Below are 22,878 nucleotides of genomic sequence, written 5' to 3' on the forward strand. Positions count from 1 at the left end.
TTAAATGATAACTTTCTGCACTTAGGATGAAGTCTATCATATTTATAAAAGTTTGTACTCAAAGTTTTTTCAAAGGTGCTTTTTTATTAATTTGCTTTTGCTTTTAATTTAGGAATGGGTATCTAATTTTTACAGAATAATTTTTGGTAGACTTTTAATTTTATTTTCACTTTTTTTTAGAGCTGCACCCATGGCATATGGAGGTTCCCAGGCTAGGGGTCCAGTTGGAAGCTGTAGCTGCCCAGCCTGCACCACAGCCACAGCAACTCAGGATCCAAGCCACATCAGCTACCTACATACAGCTCACAGCAATGCTGGATCCTTAACTCAGGTATCAAACCTGCATCCTCATGGATGCTAGTGAGGTTCCTTAACCTCTGAGCCATGATGGGAACTCCTCTTTTATTTTTTAATGAGATGATTTGCTTTATACATTTTCATAATGTTGGACCATTCTTGATTTTTTTAAATTTTATTATAGTTGATTTACATTGTGCCAATTTCTGCTGTACAGCAAAGTGACCCAGATATATATATATATATGCATTATGTATATATATATATATAATTTCCTTTCTTGTACTATTGTCTATCATGGTCTATCCCAAGAGATTGGATATAATTCCCTGTGCTATACAGTATGATGTCTTTGCTTATCCATTCTAAATGTAATAGTTTTCATCTCTAAACCCCACACTCCTAGTCCATTCTCCTCCCTCTCCCACCCACCTTTGTAATCACAAATCCATTCTCTTTGTCTGTGAGTCTGTTTCTGTTTTACAGATAAGATCATTTGTGCCATATTTTAGGTTCCATATATAAGTGATATCATACGGTATTTGTCTTTCTCTTTCTGGCTTTCTTCACTTAGTATGAGAATGTCTAGTTGTATCCATGTCCTTGCAAATGGCATTGTTTTGCTCTTTTTTATGTCTGAATAGTGTTCCCTTCTATATGTACCACATCTTCTTAATCAAGGTTAGACCATTCTTGGATTCTTTAATTCCTATTTGATCATGGCATTTCCTTTCATATACTACAGAATTAAATTTATTCATACTTTATTTTGAATTTATGTCTTTGTACTTGTATATGGCCTTTAGTTTTCTTTCTATGTTTTTTGAGGGGTTATTATAAGTTTACTATTTGAATTATGAAGTTTTATGTTATTTCTTAATGCTCTAGAACAGTAAGAATCACTGAGTAAGGAGTTCCCGTTGTGGCGCAGTGGTTAACGAATCCAACTAGGAACCATGAGGTTGCGGGTTCAGTCCCTGCCCTTGCTCAGTGGGTTAACAATCTGGCATTGCCGTGAGCTGTGGTGTAGGTTGCAGACGCGGCTCGGATCTCACGTTGCTGTGGCTCTGGCATAGGCCGGAGACTACAGCTCCGATTGGACCCCTAGCCTGGGAACCTCCATATGCCACGGGAGCGGCCCAAGAAATAGCAAAAAGACAAAAAAAAAAAAAGAATCACTGAGTAAAGCATTTTGACATAGTAGTTAAAAACATTGACGTTGTAGTCAAATAGTCATGAATTTTAATATCAGGTTTGTTACTCTTTTTGTGAGAACTTAGGTTCATTTTTTTATTTCTCATTTTAAAAGCATTACTATTAGTATTAATCTCATAGAATTTTGGTGAGCATTAATAATAATTTGAATGCTTTTCATCTTCCCATCACTGTTAAAATAATTCATGTATAATTAAACTTATTTAATACTCATAATTGTACCATTATTCTTATTCTATAAATGAGAAAGTTGAGTCAGAGTTTAATAAACAAGATTACATAGTTCATGAGTAGATTTGAACCTAGGCATTGTTTGTAGGGCCCATGTAAATGATACAAAATATGTAAGACAATAAGCATTGGATAAATTGTGGTAGCTGCTGTTTTTGTTGTTTTTATTAATTACCGTATTTTGTTGAACCATAGAAGCCATGAATTGTAGATACATTATTATTTTATATATCACCAAGAAAGAAGAAAGATTCCTATGAGGCAATGCTTGAGTTGTGAAAATATTTCCATCTTTTTAATTTTATTCATATTGTCATAAAATTCAAGAAACATATTAAACCTATATTTTTAAAATAATATGAAAAAATGAAATATAATGGATTATCTCTGCCTAGACTAAGATGATAACTTTCTATTTCAACTCAGATTTTACTGAAAAACATTGAAATTTTAATTAGTTTATTCTAAAATTTAAAAATATGCATGTTATTCTTGACAATTGTATTCTTCACAACTACAAGAATAATTATTTAGATTTAACCATTATATTTGCCATTTGGTTCATAGTGTACCTTCCTTTTTTTCAGAGATCTTTGCCCTAATTCATTTATGGTTTGGCTAGTTGATCTTGAGTAATTTTTCCCTCAGAATTAATAGGTGATTTATTTTTCTGATTTCTTGTATTTTGGAAAATGTCTTTCTTTTGTTCATGTCAAGGAAGATTAATTTGACTGAATTGAATTCTGTATATAGAATTATAACATTATAATTTATTTTGCAAAATTTGATCCTTATTCCTTTATCCTCTAGCATTTATTATCATAAGTGAAGAGTTGCTAACAGTCTTTCTTTCCTTTGTGGGTGAAGTGTTATTTACCAACTCCCATTCATTTACATGCTCATACTTCTGCCTTCCCCTGATCCAGTCTTTGTGAAGAAATTTTTTTTTTCCTGCATGAATTTTGAGACTCAGGAATTAGGATTTCTTATGTATGAATTTTTGTATTCTTCACTTTCTCCTCTAAGGCTACTGGATGAGTCCTTTGGATCTGAAAATTTAGCTGAGGAAATTTTCCTTTTTTTTTTTTTTGATTAATACTTCTGTCATTTGTGCTTTTCTTTCCAAAAGTACTAGTATATGCATATTAGATTCTCTACAATTAATTCTCCAAGTGTCTTTTCCCTATAACTTAAGCTAGTTGGATCATAAATTTGTTTTTATTTATTTATTTTATTTTATTTTATTTTATTTATTTTCCCACTGTACAGCAAGGGGGTCAGGTTATCCTTACATGTATACATTACAATTACATTTTTCCCCCAGCCTTTCTTCTGTTGCAACATGAGTATCTAGACAAAGTTCTCAATGATATTCAGCAGGATCTCATTGTAAATCTATTCTAAGTTGTGTCTGATGGATCATAAATTTGGATTCAATTCTTTCTATTCTTCTGCTGAATATGTGCATATTTTTGAAGAAAGTTTTATTTACAGGTCATTCTTTCTGTTCTTTTTTTCATGAGAGTCTATTTTGTTTTAACAGTATAGTAACCTCTTGAATCTCACTGAGAGTAGGAAATTTAAAAAAGTGTCTTTACTGTTTTCTTGTATTATATTTTGTTTTAGTGCTGGGCATTTATCCTAAGTGACTCCTTTTGAGCTGTCAGAATTTTTTGTCATTTTCTAATTTTTCATTGATTATTCATTTTTAAAGAAGTTTTCATTTTAGAATAATCTCTTTCCTTGGTAGGGCTCCCATGGTACAGTTCCACAAGCTTAAATGACAGAAATTTATTATCTCACAGTTCAGGTGAATGAAAGTCCAAGGTCAAGGTCTTAGCAGGTTTGGTTTCTTCCTAGGCCTCTCTTCTTGATTCATAAATGACTGCCTTCTTGCTCTATCCTCATATGGTCTTTTCTCTCTGTGTGTGCATTTCTTATATCTCTTTATGTGTCTGAATTTCTTCTTACAAGGCCATCAGTCATAGTAGAGTAGGGCCTAACCTAAGGACTTATTTTAACTTAATCACCTCTTTAAAGAACCTGTATGTAAATGTTGTCACATTCTGAGGTACTAGAGGTTAGAGGCTCAACATATGAATTTGGGGGAACATATTTAAGCCAATATCCAGTAAGATAGTTGTATGAGTCATTTATTCCCCTTTGTCAGGTTTTTATTTCCTTCTGCCATATGCTAGTTTATCATGGCATAGTGGCATGTGGGGTACAAATCATTGAGCCATTTTTAAATTTAAATATCTTGTTTAATTTTCTCCTTTGTAGTCAAAGGAAATATTTCAGTTGAAATTAAAAGAAGCTGAAAAAACTGCATTTATGAAAGAATATTGTAGATGAGAGTGGTAGAGGAAAACAACATACTCAGATAGAACACAAAGTCATCAAGAATGTAGAAAATCAGACTTGGTGAAATATAATAAAAGTTCAAAAGATACATATGTTACAACAGGTATTGTGAATAATATCAAAAAAGATAAGTTTAGTGGTGATGAAAAAGACAATAGATCTGGGTCAGAAACATGTAGAAGAAAATCCAATCCAAGGCAAAATCAAGAATTTTCTTCTCTTGAAAATTTGAGATCTAAATTATTAAGACCCTCTGATGATAAAGAACTGTCATTTCATAGCAAGCACAGAAATTTTGAACCATCTAGTTCAGCTTTAACACTGGTCATTCAGGATTCTGTGCATTGTGGTTTCTGAAAACCCACAGAAAAGAGTGAAGAAATTTTATCATTTTGGAGCTGACCTGATGGAAGAGAAGGAGATAGGAAACATTCAAATTGAAAACCAGTAGAAAAAAGTCACAGTATTAACCATGAACACATTTCAGAAGACAGGAGAGAAAAATCACGGGATGAAATTTTGGAATATGACTCTCTGAAAAAAGAACATCTGCAGGACACAGAGTCTTTACTTGCTGGCAATTTTGTCATTTTTTTTAAACTGATAAATTAATATTAAGGTCCAGATGATTCAAGGAACTGAACTGTATTTTTAGAACATCAGTTATTAATTAGATGTGAGATGATTTTCTAGTTTTTAATTTGATGAGAGTGATAAGATATGCATATTTAACAGTTCAGTAAAGTTTAATTTTATGAATTGCATTTTATTTCACAGTTTAACAAAAAGCTGGGAGAATTCAGTAGCTATATTTTCTCAAATGTTGCTTTTTTACAGTCTAAAATAGTAAATGAGCAGTTCTTTTAAATGGATATATGACAGGAAATATTTTGGTAGATTTTGTTACTGTTTTCATAGTATTTTCAAAGGAAATTGCTGCATTGTTAAGTGTAATCATAACTGTAAATATTGCATATCTACTGAAGGCCTGGGAGAATAAAAGAAAACATGCTGCTGTAGCCCAAATATGAAGTGAAAAAGATATGTGAAATATCTTTTTACAGAGTAAAAAATATCTTTTTACAGAGGGAAGCATGAATTTTGGTGTGTGTTTTGTAACAAAAGAAATAATCCGGAGTTCCCGTCGTGGCGCAGTGGTTAACGAATCCGACTAGGAACCATGAGGTTGCGGGTTCCGTCCCTGCCCTTGCTCAGTGGGTTAACGATCCGGCATTGCCGTGAGCTGTGGTGTAGGTTGCAGATGCGGCTCGGATCCAGCGTTGCTGTGGCTCTGGTGTAGGCCGGTGGCTGCAGCTCTGATTCAACCCCTAGCCTGGGAACCTCCATATGCCATGGGAGCAGCCCAAGAAATAGCAACAACAACAACAATAACAAAAACAACAAAAGACAAAAAAAAAAAAAGAAATAATCCACTTTGACAGTTGACAGGTTTTAAAGCTAATGTTAGAGTTTTGAATGTAAAATATAGTTAGGATAGTGGTAGTATCTGTAATAATTAGGAAAATAGGTAATACTGGTTTTATTATGTTTGTTCCTGTAGAATTTATATATAAAGTTGAATCAGTAGATCAGGAAATCCAGGTTGAGTGGGATCAAACTCAGGAAAATTGATTTAGCCAGAGTTTGATATAGCCATTAAAAAAAAAAAGAGTGTCCAAAGGATAATGACTAGTTTATACTTGAATGATCATTAAAGTATATTTAAAAAATATCACCAAATGAAGGAGATACTAAAGGAAGAGGTTTGGGGAAATAATAGAATTCACTGTTGGCATTCATAGTAGGTATAAGCATTGTGATTTTGTGTCATGAGTCTGGTAGATTGCTTTTGTTAGTGACTCCATCTGAAGCTGTGGATTATAGAGCACAGTGTGTAGCTTTCAACTGGTAGTGGCTGCTGGGAAAATCTGGACTAAATGTTAGGAGACCCAGTCAAATGGGCTCTGGTTCAAGTTCAGGCTTTTCTCCCAGGAAACCAAAGGAGAAATCCAGTTGTATTGACTGGATAAATGTGACAGGGATTAGAAAATGTCTAAGGATACATATATAATTGTCCAGGCTTCACTCCAGGTACTCTGGAAGATAGACTATTTTCAGTTGCCAGTCACTGGTGGAATAAGGCTCTTACTTCTTGATATAATCTGGGTTGGCTTAATATTTGGTCAGTCTTTGCAGCTACTAGAGTATGTAAGGATGTTAATATTCCTTCTGATTCTATAGTTGCTTCATGTTTTACATTGTATTGTAGATATGTAATACATGATATGTATGCTGATATACTCTAATACAGTGTACAACATATTACAGGCACTCTGATAGATATACTGCATTACAGGCACACAATAAAAAGTTTATTTTTGGGTCAGAAGATAATATTCTTTGTTGGCCATTTAAATTTTGATATTACAGGTGTTTGGGGGCTTTCCATGAATTCCATGATTGACTGGAGAAGGAAATAACAATCTAGGAATCATCCACATATATACATTAAATGAAAAAGATATCCTGAGCATGTCAAGTAGTATAAAGTAAGAGACCAAGGGTAGGTAGGACCTTGAAGAATGCCTGTTTTCAGGGAGTGGAAAGACTCAGTGAAGGGTTGTTAGGAACTTTTAATGTCTGAACATTATTGTGGGTATATGTTGAATTTGTTTTAAAATGCCAGAATTCTGGGAGCTTTAGAACCAATGAATTTTAGAACTAGAAAAAAAGCCATAGAAGTGATTTTAGAACTAGAAGAGATCATAGACTGAACTTGGCATTTTCCAGATGTGGAAACTGAGGCAAATGAGGTTTTGAAACTTGAAGCATTATGTAAGTCGGGTTGTTAGATTTAGCAAATAAAGAAAAGGAAGTCCCTTGCAATATTTGGACATACTCAAACTCAAAAGCAATTTTATTTTTACCTGAAATTAAAATCTAGCTAGGTGTCATATATTTTATCTGGCAAGTTTATGTAACTTAGCCATTTCCTGGCTAAGAGATAATATATATAGTTAGTCATCTCTTGTTATTCCATGATCCCCAAAACACAGATGCTCAAGTCCCATATATAAAAAGGCATAATGTTTACATATTACCTATACACATTCTTTCATATAATTTGTCACCTCTAGATTATTTATAATAACCAATATAATGTAAATACTATGTAAATAGTTATAAATACAATGTAAGTTTATGTAAATAGTTGAGCTCTTGGCAAACTCAAGGTTTGTTTTTTGGAACTTTATGGAATATTTTTTTCTAAATATTTTCAATTCATGGTTGGTGGAATCCAAGGATAGGGATTCAATGGATACCAAAGGGCTGACTACCATTTTATGTAAAGGACTTGAGCATCTGAAGATTTCAGCATCTGTAGTGGGTCCTAGAATATACCAACAGATGACTGTATTATTCTGAATATTGGTTTTTTTTCCATTCAGTGTATCTTAAAGATATTTTCACATCAGCCCATATGTCTATGCTTTTTTTCATTTCAAAGTCTTTTTAATATTCTGATGTAAAACTTAGAGGAAAGCAGATATTTCTCATCAGTTTCCTATTGATGGACTTTAAGTAGCTTGTATTGCTCTGATTACTACTATAGTAATAGTTTTGTTTGTGCATTTTTGCATACTATGTGAACATAGCTATAAAATAAATTCCAGGGAGTGGAATTATGTTTATATATTTTGTTGTATTAACTAGTCTACACTCCTACCAGTCACGTATGAGAATGACTTTTCTCTTACTTGCCAATAGTATATTGAGCTTTTTAATCTTTACCATCATTTCATAGTTGATAAACAGAGCTTTCTTTGATTTATAAGTATGAGTGAAATTTGACAAATTTTTATAAATGTTCACTATTATTTTTGTTAACTAGTCATAGTTTTGTGTGCTTTTTGAGTTTTTTGTTAGTATTTTTTAAGATGTCACCTGATATATATAATTTTTCATCATTTTTATATTTCCTTTTTTTATCTATTCTTTTGTTTGTTCATATCATTTTCAGGTTTATCATTCTTTTCTTTTGTCCTGTTTAGGCCCTTAAGTAGCTGGAAATCAATAGTGGCCTGTGTGATTAAAAAGTTTAAGCTTTTTATTTGGAGAATTAAGATGTGTTTGTATATAATTTTGTTTTGTTGGAAAATATATTAACAATATATTTTTCAAGAGTTTGAAACTGAGAATGGTAATGTAATGTGGACAAAAACTAATATGATGTCTTTAATTTAGATTTTACAAAGTTAATATCATGAACTGACTGATTTTTTAATATATATTTTTTAACCTTGTCAGAATTTGCTATGATAGCCTAGAAGGGCAGAGAAGAATACCAGGTTCTGAAGGTTTTGAATATAGTCATGAGTTCCTTAGAGAAGAAAATTTGAGAACAAGTGGTAAAAAAAAAGAATAATAAAAGAGAAGAGATCTGTGAACACTGCCAGAAGGCAAAGAATAATTACAATATATTCATGTCATTGGGATGGAGCTTTTTAAATTACTTTTTCCTCGAAACTTTTCAACCAGACTTTGTGTTGTGTGTGTGTGTGGTATATGTATGTGCATTGTAAAAAGAGTGCATTTTTGTGTGAAGACAGGGTTTGCTTTTTAGAAAATCATTATAAAGAAGGCTTTTGAGATATTGCAGTAATTCTAGAAAATGAGAAATGCTTGTACTTTTTTCTTTTTATAGGATAATTGCAGAAGTCATGGTAATGTTTCTTTCAGAGTACTAGTTTATAAATATAAATGTTTAGGGAAAGTATAGTCTATATCTTGTTCTTAACTGCAGGTAAGTGGCTTTGCTATGGTATTAATAAGATAAAGTCATTGATGCTCAACAGCTTCATTTTGATGTCTTTGATACCTGTTACTATTTTAAGTGTATTGAAGTATCTGTTAATATTGAAAATATCAGAGCTGTTCAGAATGCTTGTGTATCATCTCATTTATCCTGATCTATTTTTCCATATACTAATAAACTATTTAATTCCTGTTAGAAAATACTCCCTCTCCCTCTCCCTCTCCCTCTCCCTCTCCCTCTCCCTCTCTCTCTCTCTCTCTCTCTCTCTCTCTCTCTCTCTCTCTCACACACACACACACACACACACACACACACAATTAGTGGAGTAAAAATTTTATGAACCATGAAAATGGCCTCTTCAAAAAGCCCCTTGAGAGGCCTTCTTCTTGAAACCTGTGAGATTTGACTATTTGACTGGACTTCAGTATACCTTCTTGACTGCCCTCTTGATTGATTATTTAAACTTGCATCCTGAAGAGTAAAGAGAAAAGTAAAGTTTCTCAAGAAAAGGGAAGAGTCTGGTAAAATGACAAAGATGTGCCTCTGGATAGAAAATGATAGAAGCCTTTGGCAATTTAATCAAGAATATTATTGTAAAAGAGGATTTATAGATTTTATAGCATAGACTAAATGATGATGATAGGTCATGAGGCAGTAGAGAAAGAAAGTATTCCTGGGAGACATGGGTTGAATGAAGTGTCTCCCTCATTCCCATTTTTTAAGGTACCAATACTTGGATATGTTTATATTTTAGTGGGGAAAGAGTATGAATTTTAGAAAAAGCTAAATAATATAGAGTGATGATAGATGGAGTAATCGAGCAGGATCTCAAGGTTAGTGTGGATGAATATATTATCTAGTGTACTCACACAAGTAGAAGGATTAGCTTTGAGTGGAAATGTTAAAGAGGAAATTATGGCTATAGATGTTGATGATGGGAGGAAATTATAGGAATTCTTTCTTTGATGACTTAAGTCAGTGTTTTTTAAAATAAGATCCCAGAATATTGGTGTTCCTTTTTTTTCTGTATATAGGCCATGCATACACACAGAGTGATGTAATAATTTCATTTGCATATACCTCATAAAATTGAAATGCCCTCATTGTTATGACTACTGTTATAAGTTTAGTTTTTACAAAAAAAAATATTAATGAACTTTTGGAATAAAATTGCCTTAAAATTATTCCTTGTGCATATGTTTCTTTAGAAACTGAAAGTTACAGAAAGATACCATGAAATCAAAACTGCTTATTTCTTTTATTCATTCAAATTTAAAAAAAAAAATTACCTGGCCTTGTGTGGCAAGGGGAGGTTGTTTTTGTATGAGAGATGTTCCTTGGAAGTTAAATCAGATGATTTTAACAGATTCTTTCTGCTGTTCTTCTTATATTTATTGAAATTTTTATTGAAACATGATTGAGTTGCCTGAAATTCAAATAAATTACATTTACAATTAAATGCAAATGATATGTATCTCAGAATTTAATTGAAAAATGTTGCTGAAAAATATTTTCCAAACAAAAAACTGCAACCAATAATATGAGCAATACCTCAACCAATAGAAGCATATAAAAAGTAATAACATTCTCCTTCTTATATGACTGCAGTGTACTCACTGCAATGATTTTTAAAGTGTGGAGTGAAAAAAAAAAGAGAAGGGCAGTTCTCTTGTGGCTCATCAGGTTAAGCATGATTGTAGTAGTAGTACAATCACTGTAGTAGATTGGGTCACTGCCTTGGCATGGATTCAATCCCTGGCCCAGGAACTTCTATATACTGAGGGTGCACCAAAAAAGGGGAAAAAATGTAAACTGAAAGGACTCAAGGGAAGCAAAAGTATGTTTTTTTTCTAATGGTGCTGTACCTGAAATAATTTCTTAGTCTAAGAACCAGAGTATTGCCTTTCTTTTCACCAATATGAGTAGATTTTTTTTTAAATTTCTGCAGAGATTAATGTCTTTTAATATTTATTTACTTTATTTATTTTTTGGCTGTACCCACAGCATCCAAAAGTTCCTGGGCCAGCAGTGACCTGAGCCATAGCAGTGACAATACCAGATCCTTAACTTCTAAGTCACTAGGGAACTCTAGATTAATGTCATTAAAAAAAAAAAAACCTCAAATACTGTGAATTAACAAATTTCTTTTTCTTTTTGCACCAAAGGAATTCACTATTTAAAAATAATTTCTGTGTACAGTTATTAAAGTTTGATTCAGGGCTCTATTATGTTTTTGCTATTACTTGCTCAGAATGTATGTTGAAAACTCAAGTTAATTCCAACAGAGTATGATATAATATTGAGGGAAACAGGTAATATCATAGAAATACACTTAATATTTGTGATTATTTTTCTGCATTAAAATTTTTATTATCACTCCCCTTCTAGGATTTTTAAAAACAATTTTTTGAAGTATAATTGACATAAAACAAACTGTATATGTATATAAAATGTACAATTTGGTAAATTTTGAAATGTGTATATTCCAACAAAACCATCATGCCAGAAATTTCATGATCATCTCTCCAACCTCTCCCTGTTTCCTGGCAACCTCCCAAGACAACCACCCATCTTTTATTATTATTATTATCATTATAGACTAGTTCTCATTTTCTAGTTTTATATAAATGGGATCACACATTATGGCTCTTTTCTTTTTCTTTTTTTTCCTATGGCTTCTTTCATTCAGCATAGTTATTTTGATTTCATCTATGTCATTGCACATAATAGCTTGTTCCTTTCTGTTAATGGGTAGTATGCCCTTGGTAGAAATACCATGATTTGTTTTTTCATGTGCCTGTTGGTAGACATTTAGAATGTTTTTAGTTTTTGACCACTATAAATAAAGCTTCTTTGAATATTCATGTTCAAGTCTTAGTATGAACATACTCTTTCTTTTCTCTTGAGTAAATACCTAGGAAAGAATGGCTAGATCATAAGGTACCTATATATTTAAATTTTAAGAAATTGCCAAATTATTATATGAGGTGGTAGTATCATTTCACATTACCACCAGCAATGTATGAGACTTCCAGTTCCATGCATTTCTTGATTTGTGGCCCAGAATGTGATCTATCCTAGAGAATGTCCCATGTGTATTTTGCTGGTTTTGGATGAAAACAAAATACTTCTAAATTTCTCTTGATTTTATTCTTGACCCATGGGTTGTTTACATGTATACTAGTTTTCAAGTAGTGGAGAATTTTTACAGATGTCTTTGTTAATAATTTATAATTTAATTTCATTGTGGTCAGAGAGCTTACTCTATATGACTTGAATCCATTTAGATTTATTGAGACTTGATTTATAGCTCAGAATATGGTCTATTTTGGTAAATGTTTTGTATGTACTTGGAAAGAATGTGTATTCTTTTGTTGGTTGGAGTGTTCTATGAATGACCATTAGATCATGCTAGCTACAATTGTTATTCTGGCTGATTTTCTCTTTATTCTCATGTGGAAAGTGGGGTCTTGAAACCAACATCTGAAATTATAGATTAGTCTATTTCTCTGGAATTCTGTCATTTTTTTGCCTTGTATATTTTGATGCAGTTTTATAGTTACATAAATATTTAGGGATTCTTCTGTACTCTTGATGGACTGAATCCTTTTTCATATGAAATGACTTTCTTTGTCTCTCATAGTATTTTTTGCTCTTTAATCTAACTTAATATTAAATAAACCACTTCACCTTTCTTTTGACTAGTATTAAAATGTGATGCATATTTTCCCATTATTTTGTATTTAACATATTTGTGTCTTTATAGTGCATTTCTTTTAATTGACTTTTGCTTTTGTATCCATCTGAAAATTTCTGCCTTTTAATGCAGGTGTTGAGACTAGATAGACAGATAAATAGATATAATTAGGCTCAAATATGTAACTTTACTGTTTATTTTCTATTTGTCTTTTTGTTCTTTTTCTTTTTTATCTGATATCTTTTGGACTGAGTATTTTTATGATTCCATTTAATTTCTTTCATTGCTGTACATTTTTTAAAGGGGTTTCTTTAGCTTTGACAGCATACACCTTTAACTATCTTCCAAATGATACTATGCCACTTATATATAGTATAAGAACTTTACAATATTTTGTTTAACATTTCTCCCTGTCCTGTCCTTTGTTAGTGTTGTCAATATATTTTACTTATACTTGTTGTAAACCTTTGTATTTTTTCTTTAAAGAATTATCAAAAGAAATTTAAGTAATAAGAAACAAATATCATATAGATTTACCCTTGTGGTCATCATTTCTATTACTCTTCCTTCCTTTAGGATGATCCATACTTCAATCTGGTGTGGTTTTTCTTTTGCCTGAAGGCTTTTCTTTAACATTCTTTAAGCTTTTTATGTGTGAGAACACTTAATTTCACTTTTGTTTTTGAAGATATTTTCACTTGACATAGAATTCTATGTTGACAATTCAAAGTACTTTAAAGATATTGCTGCTCTCTTCTTGCTTGTATTGCTTCTGATAAAAAATCTGCTGTCATACTTACTTCTATTTCTGGGTGTATAAATGTCTTTTTTTCCCTCATGGCTGCTCTAAAAGTGTTCTTATTATCACTGGTGTTGTTCCTGATCTTAGAGGAAATGTGCTTTCTGCTTTTCACCATTGAGTAGGTTGTTAGCTGTGGGTTTGTCACATATGGCCTTTATTAAGTTGAGATATCATCTGTATATGCCCACTTTATGGAGAGTTTTTATCATAAATGTATGTTGAATTTTATCAAAAGATTTTCCTTCATTTATTGAGATGATTATATAGTTTTTATTATTCAGTTTGTTAATTTCATGTATAACATTGCTTGATTTGCAGATATTGAAAAATCTTTGCACCCCTGGAATAAATCCCACTTGATCATGGTGTATCATTGGATTTAGTTTGCTACTATTTTGTTGATACTGGCCTGTGATTTTATGTGTGTGTGTGTGTGTGATGTCTTTGTCTGCTTTGATATCAGGGTGATTGTGGACTCATAGAATAAATTCAGAAGTATCCTTCCTCCATAGATTTTTTGGAGTAGTTTCAGAGGGATAGGTGTTAAATCTTCTCTAAATATTTGGTAGAATTCTCCTGTGAAACTATATCATGCTGGAGTTTTGATAGTTGGGAATTTTTAAATCACAGATTTAATTTCAGTGCTTGTAACTGGTCTGTTTATATTTTCTATTTCTTCCTGGTTCAGTATTGGGAGGTTTTACCTTTCTAAGAATTTTCCCATTCCTTCTAGGTTGCCCATTTTATTGGCGTATAGGTGCTTGTAGTATTCTCTTATGATCTTTGTTGATTCTCTTAGGTCCTTTTGGATTATCTGCTATATATATAGTAGTGGGTATATGTTAATTCCAAACTCCTAATTTATCCCTCCTTTGCACCTTACCCCTTTGAAAACCATAAGTTTATTTTCTATGTCTGTGAGTCTGTTTCTGTTTTTTAAATAAGTTCATTTGTATCATTTCTTTAGATTCCACACATAAATAATATCACATAATATTTGTTTTTCTTTGTCTGATTTACCTGATTTAGTATGAAATTTCTAGGTCCATCCATGTTGCTGCAAATGGCATTATTTCACTCTTTTTATGGCTGAGTAACATTCCATGGTATATATATACCAGATAGTCTTTAGTCATTTCTCTGTTGATGTCCATTTATGTTGCTTCCATGTCTTCACTGTTGTAAACAGTGCTGTGATGAACATTGGGGAGATTTTTGAATTAGACTTTTCTCTGGATATAAACTCAGGAGTGGGGTTGTTGTATCACAAGGTAACTCTATTTTTAGTGTTTTAAGGAACCTCTGCACTGTTCTCCATAGTGGTTGTACCAATTTACACTCCCACCTGCAGTGTAGGAGGGTTCCCTTTTCTCTGCACCCTCTCTAGCATTTATTGTTGGTAGACTTTTTGATGATATCCATTTTTTTGTGTGTCTTTTGTCTTTTTAGGGCTGCACCTGCAGCATATGGATTAGACTAGGGGTCTAATCGGGACTGTAGCTGCCAGCCTATGCCAGAGCCACAGCAATGCCAGATCCAAGCCATGTCTGTGACATAACAGTTCATGTCAACACCAGATCCTCAACCCACTGAGCGAGACCAGGGATCAAACCCAAAACCTCATGGTTCCTAGTTGGATTCATTTCCACTGAGCTATATTGGGAACTCCAGTGCTATCCATTCTGAATTGTGTAAGGTGATACTTCATTGTAGTTTTGATTTGCATTTCTCTAATAATTAGGAATGTTGAGCATATTTTCATGTGCTTTTTGGCTGTCTGTATGTCTTTTGGAGAAATTTCTACTTAGATCTTCTGCCCATTTTTCAATTGGGTAGGTAACTTTTAATAATATAATAACTTTTAATGCCCTTGTCTGTTTCTTACATCTGTGTCAGATTTACATCTGTAAATCTTGGTAGATTTTGATCAATAGGTTTTTCTACTAATTATGAGTTTTATTTTTCTACATCTTTCCATGTCTGACAATCTTTGGATACTAGATATTATGAATTTTATTTTGTTAAATGCTCAATATTTTTGCATTTCTATAAATATTCTTGAGCTTTGTTTAGGGACATGGTTAACTTAATTGGAAATTATCTGTCATAATAAGCTCAAGTCATTTGACTCCTGCTCTTAATCTTTGTTAGATGGGCCTAGAGCAACATTTAATCTAGGGCTTATTATTTCCCAGTAATGAAGCAAGGCCCTTAATACTCAGTGCTTTCAGAATTATGAGTTTTCCTTGTCTGGCTAGTGGGACCAGACACTATTCCCAGGCTGAATAGTGTTCCTCTAATCCTTTGGGATAAATCTTTCCCTGATTACAGTAGTTTCTTGCTCAATACTGAAGAGGAACTCTGCATTTCTCTGGAATTTGTTCACCTTGCAGCTATCCCCTCTCTAGCTGCCTTGGACTCTTAGCTTTGTCTCCTTCACTAAGGAGTCCTGCAGGCTCTGTCTGGGGTCACCTTCCTCATACTGTCATCTCCAGTCTTCTATAAGACACAAGTTGGAACACATTAATATTTTCCAGGACTCTGACCTTGGCTGGAAATTTCTCTTTTCTTCTGTGAGACTTCCATAGTATAGGTTTGGCACATGATTTGTGTTGTAAATTAGTTTATGTTGTCTAATTCTGGGTTGACTTTGAAAAAGAGTACATGATCACTGTTTTTATTCTTGGAATGCAGTTTAATAGCATTTCCCAGTTATAGTTTCTTAGATCACCATAATTTATCACATTGAATAAGAAGAGTTTCCCTAGTTGTATAAAATTATGGTCTGATTCTAGTGTTTTAAATTTTGGTTTCTTTTTTTTTTAGAATGAGTTTGAGACTATTAAATAATGAAAAATAGTTGACATATTATTGTTCTCATTTCAACTGAGTCTTTGGTCAGGTTATTATAATTGCCATAGGCCATCATGGCATTGTAACAGAATATTTAACTTGATATATTGTGAAGCATTGAGAGTTTTTTGTTGTTGCTATTTATTTATGTACTGGAATTGTGATGTTTTTGCTGAATGCTTTATTAAGGTTAAAATAACATTGGAATCTTGGTTTTGTTACTTACAATGTACTTATATTTCATATCTCAAGTAGTCCAGTGGATAACTATCTATATAATGAGTGTTGATGAGAAGAATAAGTTGGGAGCCATGAGTATCAAGGCAGAGATGATGGGAAATATGGTCAGACATATGTTACTCTTTTGGAAAGTAGTCAGTAAATATTTAACTTTGTACAGTTAGTTTTGGAAGTTTCTTAGCCTATGTGGATTTAGCACACTTTAAAAATAACTGCTGCTTATTGAGTCTTTGAAGAAATTCTTGAACTCTTCTAAAAACAGTGTGTATACATCTAAGTAATTATGTACTCTGCCAAATTTATGAAACAAGATTCTAGGGAACTAAATAGTTTTTAATTTTCTTTTCAACTTGGATATTTGTTTTATTCTTATATTTTTAATGTATTGAGCATATTAGGAGAAATATGTCACTGTTTTCTTTCCCCTTTTCTAGTCATATTTTATTAAAAATATGTATTATTTTCTTAAATTCCCTTACTTAGGAACCTAAAAAATGAGCTTCTAAAAAGGATAGTTAATTCAAATTTTAAGGCAAGATACTTGTGGATGACAGTGTTAAGTGTTTTGTGTAGATTTAGCTCACTTAAGTCCCGTAATAATATTGTATGAGACTTACCTCACAGTTGAATAGAAATAGGGATGATTTGGTAAGAGTGGCATCTATCTAACTACTTATATTATTACATTCCTGTTATACAAATACATGTTGCAGTGCACATGGCAGAATAGCAAAACCAGGTAGCTTTCCATGTCTTAACAAAATCGAACCTCTCAGTCATATGTAGGTACTCAACTCAAATCCAGATATTAATGATTTTGTTTTGGTATACTATCATTACAACACTAACAAAAATTGTCCAAACAGGATTCTTTTGTTTTCATTAGTTTGTATCTCTATTAGAAATGATATCTTGCATTTGCTGCTCTCTCTTTGAATCTGCTCCTTGGTGATACTGAACTTAAGCTCAACTCAAAAATTAGTGAGAGAGACATACTACCACCAACAATAACAATAAAATCACATTTGAGTTTTGAAAGCACAAATATATTATTTCAAATAGTGAAAGTTTGGACACCAAGTTAGGAATGTACTTATGTTAAAAGAATTGTTCTTCTGTTCATGGTTCATGGAGCCACTGCAGTGGAGAATGCTGTTCTTTGCTTGTCATACAATTCTGTCTATTGAATTCTTTGTGATTTATTCTTTATATATGAATTTGTGATTTATTGCTTTATATACTAGTTGTTTCATATAAATTTTTATAGATTTCCTAGAGTAAAAATGAAATATATTCAATCTAAATTACTTATCTACAATAAATAATATTTAAATCTTGTGATTGCTGAGGCCAGCTCAGCAGGATGGGGATGAAGAGTGGGTGCTGTGGAACTTAAGGAAAAAAGCCAACACAAAACAAAACACAGATTGGTAGAGGTGGGAACCTGGGGGACTCAAGGTCTCTAGGACCAAGAGCCCCACCTCAAGAAACCACACCGCTTTTATTTTACTCTTTTGATGAGATCATATGAGGAGGGGCTATGGGTGGATAATCAAGCAAGAAGATTGGAAAAACATATCTCTTGACAGCTCCCCCTTTTTGTTTTTACAGGAGGACAAAAAACAGATCCTGCAACTTCCTTTCTTCACTACTTCCCAAATTGCTTGCTTCCCACATCTATAGACAGAACATGAGTCCAAGTTAAGTCTCACATAGAACTCCTTGGGCTTCAGCTGTGCATAGGCTGACTTCCAGGGGTGGCCAGAGCAGGGCTTAGCATTCTTTGATGATGGTGAAGGGAGTCTTTGGAACTTGACCATGAGGGGATTCTCGAGGCACTGCAGAGCCTCCCAGGTGTCCATGTCAGCTGTGGATGCAGACCTCATGACCATGATGTGGTAGCAGAGGACAGTTCCATGGGGCAATAACTGTAAACTTTGTAGCAGTTGGGGTTCTATGTGACCCTTAATTTACAAATGTGAATAACCACATCAAAGAATGTATCAAAGCCCATATTCTCAATCCCCACCCCCGAGTTGGAGACTCTAACTGTGGGGAAAGGGGTGATGACCGCTCTAACTTCTTCCTGCTGAAAAGGGGTGTCATTAGGGAAAGCAGTTAGGTCTCCACTCATGGGATGGTCAAGTGGGCCTTGATACATTGCTGTGGATACCCCTTCCATCAACATTTGAACATTGATAGCTCTTAATCAAGATATAATGAAGCAATAAAATATAATTATACAGGGTATGAATAAAAGGACCAAGACCAAAATGAATATGGTGAAAGAAACTTTTTCACCAGGAGGAGGAGGTCAGCAGGTTACACAGGGCAGCTCCAAAAGCTGGAGCTGGATAGGACAGCTCATGAATCTACTGCTGAAGATCTAGCAGGGAATGAGACACATTCTGTGAGCAATTAGGAATACAGAAATAGCAAAAAAAAAAAAAAAAAAAAGGAGTTCCCGTCGTGGCGCAGTGGTTAACAAATCCGACTAGGAACCATGAGGTTGCAGGTTCGGTCCCTGCCCTTGTTCAGTGGGTTAACGATCCGGCGTTGCTGTGAGCTGTGGTGTAGGTTGCAGATGTGGCTTGGATCCTGCGTTGCTGTGGCTCTGGTGTAGGCCGGTGGCTATAGCTCCAATTGGACCCCTAGCCTGGGAACCTCCATATGCCATGGGAGCAGCCCAAGAAATAGCAAAAAAAAAAAAAAAGGAATACAACATTTAGATTTTATAATAGCAAGGCCTTAGTCAAGGAAATGCAGAAAAAAAGGCACTTTTTATATCTAATCCATCAAAGGTAGGCATAAACCTTGATTAGGCTCCATTGGCATATATTCCCCCCCTCTTTAATTTTTTTATTATTTTTTTTTTATTTTGGGGGGCATTCTATTAACCATGGTCTGTGAAATAACAGATTGTGAACTGAAAGGAAATAATATATTGTTCAGATTAACCTGATACTTTCCATGAGCTTCTGCACTAATCACCAGGTTTTAATACTAATAAATGAAAAGCTTATATTTGACTGACATACACTATCATTTTGCTCATAGTTAACATACTACACAAAAATAAAATGTGAGGGATTGCTGTGATTTCCACATGGGAAATCTTCCACTGCCATGTGAATTGAGGCTTTAACCGCTTAAAAATATCTCTTTCTAAAAGAGGAGTTGCACTCTGGAACAATCAGAAAGGCTTTGAGAAAAGAGAATGGATTCCCAGTCACAACTCAAAGGTTGTATAAAAATTTTGTAGCTGGCTTGCCAGAAATATGAATGTGGCAGATTCATGAGGGAGGGGCCCAGGATTGGAGAGGAGGACTGAAAAGTGGCTCCCATATTCAGGAGGAAGTCAATAAGCTGTCTTCCTACATTTAGAGTCAGTCAGGGCTCCTAAGTGGTGATAAAGATAGGAGCCACTATGGAAATGTCCCATCAGTCTTGATCCTGGGCCTGAGGGGTCAACCACAGAGACCTTTGTCTTAAAGGGTGGCCCCTCTTCCAGTGATTTCCCCAACATATGGGGCACAGCTGAGTCTAAGGGCATTACCATTTAAAGGATCCCTCTTTTCCACAGAGGAAAAAAGCTCCAGGCATAGGTCTCTGCCCTAGTCCTCTCACCTTGGAAACTCCCAGGTTGACTCCCTGTAGCATTGTAATTAGAGCCTCAGCCTTTTCTCTGTCTCTCTTCTTGTTCTTCTTTCATTCTTCCTGGCCCCAGTTATAAAATATTTGGGTTGCTACTCTGAGGAGGTGCTCCAGGTCCTGATAGGGCCAAAAGCCAATTTTTGGAGCTTTCTCCATATATCTGGCACTGATTGAGCTATGAGTTTATCCTTAAGAATTACTTGGCCCTCCATTGTTTCTGGGTTCCTTGGTATATGTTTTCTCAATGCCTTTTTGAGTCTTCCTAAGAAAGTTGATGGACTTTCTTGCTCCCCTAGTAAACCTCCAATAGTTTTTAATGGGCTTTACTCCTGAGTCTTTTACTCCCTCTACAAGTAATAAAATGATTTCTGTGCTAATTATGGTTATCTCCCTCATCAACAGACCAACTGGGATCACTCATAGAGACCACCTGACACCTTGTGGGGAATATTGTTCTATCTCTTCTAATTTGCCTCTAGCATTTATAGCATCATTCCCTTCATCTGCCCCAGCTTTGATTTGAGCAGTTTCAAACATTTTATGTATATTCATTTTTTTCACAAGTCAATTTGAAGCTTTTTATTATCAAATTCAGGATAGGGAGGAATAAGGTCTGAATCTTTCCAACTTTTTGGGCTTTTGGCTTTAGTTATTATTTTTGTTGTTGTTGACTTGATTGGCTGGAGACCATCCAAGAGAGTAATTCATAAACAGAAGACAGAGGCTGATGGCCAATACAGACAGGAAGCTGCTTCCCCTTAGGGGACCAATCCCATACAGTTCCATAGGAACCATTAAGCAGTATGACCCCCTCCGTAGCCCTGCATATATTCCAATGAATTTGATTTTTCATTCTCTTGAAGGTACATTAAAGTCCTGTCAGGCATCCCCATATTAACTGGTTTCACCTGATGGTAAGTGAAACTCCAGCCTGTAACTATTTGGAGTGAGAGGCTTTCTTTAAATTAGCCATTGCTTGGGTTAACACTGAGGCCTTAAAGGACTCCATCCCCACTCCCTGACAGGCTTTAATATATTCAGTAATGTTAGCTTTTCCTTTTAAAAATCCTATGGCCTTTTTGCAACCAGTATTTGCATTTTCATATGCTAACAATTGAAAATTAGTATCAGACACCTCAGAGTTAGTAATTTCTCATTTTAATGCCTCTTGTGAGCTAGAAATTCAGTATAAGGTTCCTTAGGGCCTTGTAGGATTTTTTTGAAAAGAAGTATTTATTTGACCCTTAGATTCAATTTTATCCCATGCCATCAAGCAACATTACCTAATCTGTTCAATAGCTAAATCATTCATTCTCATTTGATCTTGAGGATTATTTCAAGGACCAATCCCTAACAATTGTTCCATTATAATTGGAAGATTTCAAGCCTGATTACAATTAGCAGTAATTTGGGTATGATCTTGCACCAAAACTTAAATTGTAAATATTCACTAGGTGATAGCATGGGTTAAGTTACACCAATCAGCAGGAATCATATCATTTCCTTCAGCTACTCCCTGAATGATTCCTTTTGTAAAGGGAGAATTAACACCATAGTTTTGAATGGCCTGTTTTAATTCTTTAAGAATTTTAAAAGGAAAGGGCTCATGAATGAACAACTCATAAACTCCATTAGGATTGGTGGGATCAGTGCCTGGAGCCATTGTCTCCCTGACAGTTACTGGAAAGGCTAAGTGTATGGCATCCAAATCACCTTCCCATTGAGCCTGTAATATCCCCTGTTGAATGGATGATAGATGGTGTTCAGAGATAACGCTCATTTTCTTTGCAACCCTAGAAGTAGAGGCTTGATGAGTCCTCATCACCTTACTCCTAGTATGAGGCAATTGAGGAATATCAGGATCAACAATTGGAGCCAAATATTCTCTATGATAATTTTGTTCAGGGACTGCATATCTAGGTTCCTCCAAGAAAGGTGTAAACTTCCCTTCTTCCTCCTCCTCTAAGTCCTCCATGGTCTGTGGAGGTTCTAAAACTGATTTAATTAATCTCCAAGTACTCCAAATGGACACAGGAATTGGAATGCCCTCATCATGCAATATCCTAAGTTCCATACCTACCATTTCCCATATCTTTAAATCTAATGTTTCTAATGTAAGAAACCAATCATAATGTTTCTCAATAGTCTGAAAAAGTTTCAAAAGCTCACTTTCACTTATTTTTCCACCCCCTTTTTTAAGGATTGTCCTAAAAAAGAAATGTAAGGACTATAGTTTCCTGAAATTACCTTATTTCCCATTTTATCCCATAAATACCTGAGAGAGGGAATGTATTGCCAGGATTTCTTTAGTGTGGCCATGCAAAATTCCTCCCTTCTTCTCAGGGCTCCACAGCACTTACAATGAATAAAAATTCCTGCTGTAGTCATGGTCCTTCATTCTTCATACCTGCCTGTTTGCTGGTCTCATGTTGGGCGCCACTTGCAGAGGCCAGCTCAGCAGGATGGGGCTGAAGGACAGGTGCTATTGAACTTAAGGAAAAAAGCCAACACAAAATAAAACACAGAGATAATAAAGGTGGGAACCCGGGGGACTCAAAGTCTCTAGGACCAAGAGCCCCGCCTCAAGAAACAACACTGCTTTTATTTTGCTCTTTTGATGAGATCACATGAGGAGGGGCTATGAGTGGATAATCAAGCAAGAAGATTGGAAAAACATGTCTCACAACAGTGGCTGATCAAGCAAGAAAT

General features: G+C 34.3%; 1 pseudogene; it reads left to right on the top strand.

The window, feature by feature from the left end:
- Nucleotides 1-4,038: 4,038 nt before the first annotated feature.
- LOC125112145 (CWF19-like protein 2) overlaps nt 4,039-22,878 on the top strand; it is a 76,946-nt pseudogene continuing 58,106 nt past the window's right edge.

Source organism: Phacochoerus africanus, chromosome 11 (assembly GCF_016906955.1).
Source record: "Phacochoerus africanus isolate WHEZ1 chromosome 11, ROS_Pafr_v1, whole genome shotgun sequence".
Lineage (NCBI taxonomy): Eukaryota > Metazoa > Chordata > Mammalia > Artiodactyla > Suidae > Phacochoerus > Phacochoerus africanus.